This window comes from Triticum urartu, chromosome 3A (assembly GCF_056163025.1).
Source record: "Triticum urartu cultivar PI428250 chromosome 3A, HENAU_Tu73, whole genome shotgun sequence".
NCBI lineage: Eukaryota > Viridiplantae > Streptophyta > Magnoliopsida > Poales > Poaceae > Triticum > Triticum urartu.
The window spans coordinates 710746006-710756020 of NC_141875.1; the positions used below are offsets into that span (position 1 = coordinate 710746006).

Consider the following 10015-nt stretch of genomic DNA (forward strand, 5'->3'; position numbering starts at 1 on the left):
CATTAACCTAAAGTACCATGTTTTTCAACATAGAATCCAGGATCAAACTATTAATGTTAAGCATATCAGTACGACACATATGCTTGCGGATCCGCTTACTAAAGGCTTACCACCCAATATATTTCGTGAGCATGTAGCCGGCATGGGATTATTGGAAGCCTCTTGATTCTGGAATTATGGGACCGCTAATATAAACCACTCCCAATAAGAAAAATGTTTCCTTTTCGAAATAGGATGTGTGCTATGAATATTGAGGTTCAATGGCTTTTCATCGGCTGTTGTAACACCTTACTCTGGTATATTATTCCTATGGAGAATGGACAAAAGTCATTGAGCCTAACGATCAAGGGGGAGAATGTTGGTATTGATCTAGAGGCCCAATGGGCCAAAACGAAAATAAAAGACCAGAAACAAAGTTACATTAAAGAGAGAAACAGGGAGGCCACGAACCAACGTTCGTACCCCTCGATCTCAACTTACGCGCCCTGATCGGGGGCACCCTAACCAACTATGGTTTTGGTCCGCTGTCGCCAGCGCACATAAAAAGATGGGGGAGCAGCCGGCACCTACGCTAGACTAGTTCTCGTACGGTTTACTCCTGCTCCCCACATCCCTAAACCCTAACCGATCTGGGGGAGCGCTGCACGACGGGAAGATCATCTCCAAGCTCTGCCCCTGTTCCCGAGCAGTGCCGGTGGCGCCCGGAGGGACGCCGCTACCTGCAGCGAGCATCTTCACCGAGCCTGCATCAAGCCTGCATCGAGCAGGCACGGGACTTCGCACCGTCGACACCAATGGCTGCTTCCATTGGTGGTAAGAACCTAATCCATCTCTCTGATCTGTGCTATTAGGTGATCTAATGCGTGGCTTACGATCTGTTAAGTAGATCCTACGGGATTATAAATCTAACAAGTAGCACTCGTTGAAGTTGATCAAGATGCCAGCAAGCCAGCACCAGTAAAGTTTGATGGATGCTTGGGCCCTTCGTTGGCCGACGAGGTGACCAACTATCGATCATGGCAGAAGGCCACAACAATCGCTGGATCATTTGTGATTCTAGTGCTTCTTCCATACATAGTTTTTTTCGGCTTGCCTCTTACCAAGAACATGATGGAATTTAGCATTTATACATGTTAAAATGGAGGAAAAAACAAATGATTCGCTGGTAGAAAATGTGGATTACAATAGGTTGTCCGAATCAGAAAAAAACAAATTGAAATATTACATTTAGTGGTATAAGAACAAGAAACAAAAAGACATTCTATACATCTACTGTTCTCTACTTGCGCTTAACAACACCGACATAAGGTGAGGTTGGATTAAGGTGTTGGCGGCGCTCATCGGTGTCAAGTGTTATTAAACCTGGTCATTGTTTTTAGAAATAGCAACTGGCCTTTCAATTAGATACACACAGGAATTAATTTTGAAGCCATGCTGTGGCACCAAAAACATCTACATTTCTACAGTTCGGCCTCAACAAGAATTGCTGGCGGAAGGACGTCAACATTTTTCACCTCATTTGAAAGAGCCTCAGTTTCTCCTAGTCGCTGAACCTAGCTAGCCGGACAGCAGCGTCATACTATCGATCATGGCAGTAGGCCACAACAATCGCTGCATCATTTGTGAGTCTAGTGCTTCTTCTATATATAGTTTTTCCCGGCTTGCTTCTTAACGAGAACATGATGGAATTTAGCTTTTATACACGTTAATATGGAGGAAAGAACAAATAATTATTTGCTGATAGAAAACGTTTATTACAATAGGTCGTCCGAACCGGAAAAAACAAATTGAAAAATTACATTTAGGTAAGAAAAAGAAATAAAAAGCCATGATATGCATCTACTATAATAGTTTTCTACTTGCGCTTAACAACACCGACATAAGGAAGCTCTACCGAACCCAAGTAGATCTTGCCATTGCTTCTCTCCATAATCTCGGTGGGCCTCACCTTCTTTGGCCCTCTCATCTCCTCAACTATCTTCCCATCATTACCGACCCTGACTGCGAGACGATGACTATCACGACCAAAGGGCAACTCATTCTTCTCGCGGTGCAACGCCACCCAGTAGCCTCCTTTAGTGTCGGGCCTCACGTTATCTGGATAGCCGGGCAGGTCGGCAAAAGGCTCGGATGTGCCTGCGTTGACCCCTTTGATCCAGTGCCTCAGCAGCTTGCATGGTCCGGTAGATGCGACCACGAGATGGGTGCCGTCGGCGCTGAGCGCGACGCCGTTAGGGTACGTCATGCCCGCCTGGAGCACCGTGACATCCGATGTCCGTGGGTCGTAGCGCATGAGGCGGCCCGTCGAGTCCCCGGTGCGAGTCACCATCTCATGTTGTGACCTTTGATAGTTCATCGAGCTGTCGGTGAAGTAGACCTGACCCGTAACTTGATCGACGTCAACACCGTTGGTGAAGCGCAGAGGAAAACCATCAACCTGGTTGACCAACACGGTGGCCTCCCCGCCGCCCGGCGCTACCCGCATCAGACCCTTGTACGCGTCGGCCACGTATAGGTCGCCCGATTTTTGGTTGAAGCGTAGGCCAAGCGGGCGGCCGCAGCGGCTCTCCCTGGCAGCCTCAGTTTCCGGGCTGAACTTGGACGGCGTGCAGGTCTTGCTATCATAGCCGGGTCCATATGCATAGGTAGTCCATCCTAGCTTTTCGCCATTCCACTTGAGGATCCGGCCGTCCGAGACGCCGCTGTAGGGGCCCTGGCCCTGGCCGTCGAAGGCGACGCTCTCCGGCCCTTTGACCGTCCCTCGCGGCAGTGGCAGCTGTTGGCTTCGTGAGGCATCGAAGCTTGTGGCGGCTAAGGCCCCGGGCATGAGAAGAAGCACGAGGATGACCAGCGTGACAGTGGTCTTGAGGAGGCGGCTCATGGAGCACCCCATGTCGTCGATCTGCTAGTTTCTCTCGCTGGCTCTTGGATCGATCTGGCCTACTTACGTGTTGTTGGTTAATTAGCGCTCCTCTGCTCTGGATGGCTTGGTTTGATGGAGAGATCCAAGCTGGAGACTGCCTCATTATATACTAGCGGTAGGCGGTAGCACTGATCGATCGAGGACTGGTGGTCCGAGTCGGCGCGTATGTGGTACGATAGAGGCCGAGTGGGTTTCGATCCTACATCGTACAACGTTTATGGAGGAAAACCGTTTCCGGATCCTGATGCTACGTAGTACGCGTACGCAGGTACGCACCAAAACGAGGAAGAGCACGCAACGGAACGGCCGAACGCACCCGTGAAATCGTGCTTGATCGTGAATCGTTTTCCTCACGCACGATTACAAAAAAAAAAGGTTGGTCCCCTAAAAAAAAGTTGAAAACAGAAACGGCTGGCATGCACTCTTGTCCCGGCCTAGCTCTCAAACGTCCGGCACGCACGCCGTCGAGTTTCCCAGCCGGAATCCGGCAACATCTCCCTCTGAACCTAGGCGCCGTCCGTCCACGTGCACCGAGTCCTCGTCTCCGACGGGCATGCATGCATGTCCGCGGGGCGGCCGGCCGTCCGTCGAGCACCAGCCGCGCCGACAAGCTAAGCTAGCCCTCCATATTTCTTCCTCTTTCTTCACCGATTCCGGCAAATTCGGAAGTTTCAACATCCATGGTAGCCTCCGTCGCTTCTTCTTCGTCTTCTTCTTTCTTCCCTGATTCCAGCAAAAGTCCGTGTTTTGAATATGTACGTGCTCCATTCTTTCATTAACGAAGCTCCAGTGTCGCCCATATCCACCAGCCGAGTCCCCGGAGCTCCCAGACTTTCACTATTTTTCTTCTTGCCCAACAAACGTTTCTCGTCTTGCCCAACCAACGCCAACGTTTAGAGGAGAGGAGAGGAGAGGAGCACACCGTACACATCAACTTTCCACACACCCAACCAAATCCTCGCACTCTACCGCACCTCCGCCATTGCCGGCCCCATCAACGTCTCCTCCTCTCAATCCAGTCACTGCCGCCGCCGATTTCATCATGTTGAATCGCTCATGTTCCTTTAATCTCTCGCCTTCCTCCTTGAAACAAGGCACACCATCAATTCTCTCGCAAAATGCATTAAACTGCCGTGGCTCTGCCCCATGCATGCATGCCGTCTCCTCCGCCATCACTCCCTTCCCTGTTCATGTCTCACGTAGATGGTCCTCCCAACCCGCTTTGATCCGTTGGCTGCAGCCTCCCCTCATGCGGGTCGGCCTCCCATCCGACGCCTCCCCGCGGTCTTACATGAAAACATACACTTCTTTTAGGTTCCTTGTACTTGCTATTCAGTGTTCCTACTCATTCTAGATTTTGCATGCTAAATGGGATTATCAGTTGTCTAGTTCTGTTGGAACATGAGGCGTTTCCTTAAAATGGGATGTTGACCAACACAAAAATGCTATTTAAGCACGTAGTAGCACTTGACATTCTGGTTTCATTCATCAATAAATTTCTGATTTGGGCATGTAATCGGTTGTTTAAATGGCTAGTACAATCATTCTTCCTTTGTTCCCAAATGTAAGTCTTTTTAGAGATTCCAACAAGGGACTACATACGGAGCAAAATGAATGAATCTGCACTCTAAAATATGTCTATATACATCCGTATGTTGTAGTCCATTTGAAATCTCTAAAAAGACTTATATTTAGCAATGGAGGGAGTAGTTTCCTGTAAAAACATGTGTATATGAACTTTTGGCATAGTACGTGTGTTATACACAGATCATAAGAGAGATACCTTAGTCTGTGTTGACAAATGCTGCCCTTAATTGCTATTATCAACAAATATATAATGTATGAATTTAGATAATAAAACCAGTCTCTTATTTTGAACCATTTAATTGTAACGAGTGATGTTTTGTGTGTTTGATTAATCTCATTTTCAGTCAAGAGTTGTCTTTGTCTGTTTCCCCATTAACCATGTTGATCACATGTCGTCTTCATGTCAATGATACATAACAATCCTGAAGCAAATAATATATGGCCACTTGCATTATGCACAGATCAAAAGAGAGGTACCTTAACCTGTTTTAAATGGTGTTAACCTTAATTCATATGATCAACAAACAAATTTATATTCACATTTAGATGATAAATTCAGTCTCACCGGTTAGCAGTAGTGTAATTCATTTTCAGCCACTTAACTATAACAAGCGAAGTTGTGTGCATTTGATTCATGTCACTAGTCATTAACCAGTGCACCCTTACGGGTTAGCAATCTTGAGACATCATGCGTGTGTAATTAAAGCTTTACGCTTTTTTGTAGTTGATGTTTTCGTTAGTTACAAGTATTTTATTTTGAAGTATATTGTAAAGCATTGAACTATCTAAGTTCTTCACTGTAGGACATAAATAAAATTATAGTGGTTAAATTATTTTTATGGCATACAAAGTATGCATATGGTGTCAATGACTATTCTCTGTATTTTCAACATGTCAATGGCATGACAATCTATCTTAACCTGGTTAGTACTAACTTTGATGGAAATACTATTCAATTGCCAGCACTTTAGGATGGAACTACCTGGATAAATAAACTGATTAAACACAATTCAATTCCCAACTGTTTAAGATGATTTCAATTTAATTGTTGGAAGTTGTCGCTGGTAATTTTTTGTTGAAAACTTATGATGATATTTTGAAAGGACCAGATTTATTTGTTGAAATTTATGGCGGATATTTTTTTAAAATTTTTTATGATTTTGTGAAATTTTTGCCCACTTTATATCTGAAAGTTTGTTTGTTATTTTTCTGAAAGTTGTACAAACAGGTGGAAAGTTGGTTAAAGTCTTGAAGTTTGATATGACATTCCTGAATGTTAATCCAGGAAAATTTAAAATTACTGAAACTCTGGCAGTTTTTACTATGTAAGTTCATTTTTTTTATGTTCACATGAATTAGAAAGTGCTTGTGTGGATTCTTGATCTAGGCTGTACTAGTTGCCGGTCAGAAAGTGACCGTGCGGCTTATCATGAGCGGGTGACATCTCATATGATTAAGCCTCTCAAATAGTGCGTGCATATCCGATTAAGCCTCTCTTTTTTTGTATGTGTGTATCAAGTCGTGTCCTTGACAAATTCCACTCTTTTCTTCCCAAAAAAGCCTTCTTTCTTCTTGGTCACTAAGTGACTGCATACCGAATATTATAAATTTCTTTTCTTATAACATCACGCAAATAGTACAATTCTCATGCTTGGAAAAATAAGTGCATTACCCAACTATTGAAATTTTAAACTTCTAAGGTTGCTAACCCTACATGTTGAGATAGAGCTTTGTCCCTTTGGTTAATTGAAACCTACAGGTCGAACTTAAAACCTACATTTATTTTATGAAATTGGGATCCTAATTAGATACCGAGGGGACACGATAATTAGATTGGTAATCAAAGCTTCGAATGAACAACGCGAGATTAATGTTGCAGAATCTGGTGTTCTTAAATATTTGAGTCTAGCTAGTACTGTGTGATTAGCACACAGTCCAGGGTGCACATTTAAAATAAACTAGATGACACCCCGCGCGTTGCTGCGGGAATATATGCTAAAAACAAAAATAACTGAATGCTACTTCAAATAAATGTTCAGATAAGAAAACATTTTTGAGGAACCTATGTTCGGGAAAAGTATGAAGCATGAAGCACATGTAGTAATATGCCTTAAGACCATGCTTAGTAGTAGAACACCGTTATCACATGGCAATACAATTTTTTGCGGGGGCAATACAAAAAATTAGCCGGTATAACTATCATAATAAAGTACACTTCACAATGAATAAAACATTCATTTACCCAAAAAATTATGCTCCAAAGTATCAACAAAGGGACATACTATATAACTTGGTTACAGTGATGACGCGAACTATAGTTGATTTGACACCTCCTAGTAAACCAAGAAGGGTTCAAATGTTACAGCTATATTGTAGGCAGTATGTATTGGCAAATTACGCTTGGTGTTTGCCAAAATTTCACTAGTTGTGAGTTATGACTTGTAAGTTTAGATAACAGCTCACCCACTAAAATCTTGATGTATGATTCTCATCATTCTCCTTGATCACCATATGTCTCTTAAATATAGAAACATGCTTTATCTTACTAGGAGACATGCAAGGTTCAAACAAACAACAAAAAGTGCGTGTGTTTTAAAAACTATCAGCAGGAATGCGGTAGCATAACAATCTCTTATTCTTGATTCCTATTTATTTTTCTGCGTTATCGGAGAAAAGGGAAGAAAATATGCATGGTAAAGATGAAGAATTATATCCTTGGGTGATCCTACATAAACAAAGTTTATAGTAACGTGAAGATACCAATAAATGACCAATCATTTTTTCATGATTCTTTATATGTAATTCTTTCTCGACCTTCATTCCGTTTGTACCCAATGAAGGCAAATCTACATGTAGAAGTGCGTATTTCATAAGTACATATCATATACTCGTAATAACATGATGTAACTGAAAGGAAAAACTAATTAAGTTTTACATGCAAGCAAGTAAATAACTATAGTAACAGTAATGTGCTAGTGTGGCACGGCACAAAGCAACAAAAATACATATATGTTCGCTTTCTCTGCTTCCTCGACCGTGGCTCCATGAAGAGCATGTAGCAGGCGGTACCATGAAGGCATACAGATCTGCAAAGAAAAATAATTGAAAATGCATGAAGTAGCAGATCCTACTCAAATAATATGGCAACCAAAGGATTTGGAGGTCGAGAAAAAAGCATGAAAGACCAGAGCTAGATCAAAAAACACACCAACAAAAATCTTGAAGGATAAAAAATAGACTTGCCACCAGTAGTACTTACTCGGAGAAGGAATTAATTCTCCTTATGTATAATAAACAAGCTAATTGGGAGAGAGGAGGCGCACCAAATAGTTGAGTGAAAACAGGGCGAGAGAAGGAGCAATAAATAATTGAGGGAACTGAACATGCAAAAGAAGGGAAAAAAGGCACCTTGTGGTTGCCTTTGCTGCAGCTTCAGCTATCGATCTGCAATGATGATCTGCCACTCATGTTGACCGACACGGTGGAAGATGCATGCTACGGCCTCGTCGGAAGAGCGCGTCCATTGGTCTGCACCGGCTTGCACACTGCCTGGCGTCATTAGCGGTTTCTGTTGCGGTGGCGCCATCGGCGAAGTTGATGACTCGGTGGGTATTCAACCGGCTGAGGCAGCGTCGGCGCGACACTGCCAGGTAAGTCAGCATACCTTAGCCACTCCCACTCTTGGCTCTCTGCAACCAACTAAATCCTCATCTCCTCGGGCAGGATCCGAGAGGCGTTGGAAGCGACCAAGCCATCCATGACATAGGTAGCTGATGGCTGATACGAGAGATGCATGGATTCGTAATAGGAGACACATGTTGGAGAAGATGGGATCGATGCCCCTCCACTGTTGAAATTTAGCAGGGGCGAGGGGAAGTCATCCGAGAACCGGCGGAGTCGATGCTTCTGGCAGCAGAGTCGTGGACTCGTGATGGAGGTGGCCGGGGTTGGGCGCATCGATGGTGCGGGTAGCAGCGTTGTCCCGAGGTATCAGCATCTCATCTTGACGGAGGATCTGACCGCTGCGTTAATTCCTTATTATTTTCTGCCCAACGGTGATATAATTTGGAGTTAATTTTTGCATGAAAATTGATCAAACCAACGTAGGTTAATTTTTGTGCAATTTAATTTAATTATGATGTTCTTTTCCTTTACTTATGACATTTCGAAACATGACAGCTTCCGGTTCTCGTGGCCTCGAGATCGAGCCACTTACTGGGAATAACTTCCAATCGTGGAAGAACTCGTTGCTTTTCCATCTCGGATGGCATGAGGTTCACCTCGCACTGAGGGAAAGTAAACCAGTGGAACCCGCAAAGGGTGCCACTGGGTATGCTGAGCTTAAGAAAGATTATGATACTAAAGTTGAGAAGTGGGAGAGGTCAAACAGAATGGCGCTCCTAATTATGAACTTCTCCATCTCGACTGAGATTAAAGGGGCTATTCCTGCCAATGAAAGTGCCGCCGAATATTTGAAATCGGTGGAAGAACAATTTAAGGGCTCCAAGAAAGTGTATGAAGATGATCTTTTGCACAAGCTGCTTGCAAAATATGACGGGCATGGAAATGTGAGGGAGCACATCTTAAGTATGAGCAATTCCACGGCAAAGCTTAAAACCATGAAGTGTGACTTGAACGAAGAGCTTCTGGTGCTCCTAGTTTTTAGGTCACTACCCTCACAATTCAATCCATTCAAGATAAACTATAACTCTCTTGAAACCAAATGGAAACTATCTGAACTCATTGCACATTGCGTTCAGGAGGAAGAGAGAATGAAGAGTGAGCAGAAAGATCAAGCTCTCCATGTTAACTCTGCAAAGAGGAAGCATGAGAACCATGCTCATAACAATAATGTGCCCAACAAAAATCAGTATTCCAAAAAGAATCCTCCAAAGCCTAAGCAATGCAACGAGGCAAGTTGTTCTCGTCCCGCACCTTCAGTGGCTACTTCAGTTAATCTTACAAATGCCGCTGGAGAAAGACTTTGCAATTTTTGCAAGCAGCCAAATCATTTCAAGGCGGACTGTCCAGGTTTTCTTAAGTGGCTGAATAAAAAGGGTAAGGATGAGATCACTCTTTTAGATGAATCTCTATATGTTGATTTTTCTGAATCTACATGGTGGATTGACTCAGGTGCGACTGTTCATGTCGCGAATTCTTTGCAGGGATTCCATATAAGCCATACCCTAAAGGGAACAACAAGACTTAATGTCGCGAATGGGAAGGAGGCTGAAGTTGAAGCCGTGGGCTCCCTCACCTTGAAGTTGCACACTGGTTTCCTACTTCAGCTCAAGGACGTTCTTTATGTGCCTACTTTGAGTAGGAATTTGATTTCAGTTTCATGTTTAGATGATTTTGGATTTCATTGTACCTTCGGGGAGAAACAATGTTTTTTAAAGTATTGTAATAAGGATGTTGGTCTCGCCGTCCGACGAGGCAAACTTTATATGTTAAATCTTTACGGTTATCCTATGTGTGTAAATCTCTGCGAGATGAATATGAATG

The 10015-nt window shown here is 43.6% G+C and overlaps 2 pseudogenes; one reads left to right on the forward strand and one right to left on the reverse strand.

Moving 5' to 3' along the window:
• Positions 1 to 1855: 1855 nt before the first annotated feature.
• Positions 1856 to 2893, reverse strand: LOC125549366 (protein STRICTOSIDINE SYNTHASE-LIKE 10 pseudogene; annotated as a pseudogene).
• A 5789-nt stretch (positions 2894 to 8682) lies between these two features.
• Positions 8683 to 9559, forward strand: LOC147981990 (uncharacterized; annotated as a pseudogene).
• The last annotated feature ends 456 nt before the right edge of the window (positions 9560 to 10015 follow it).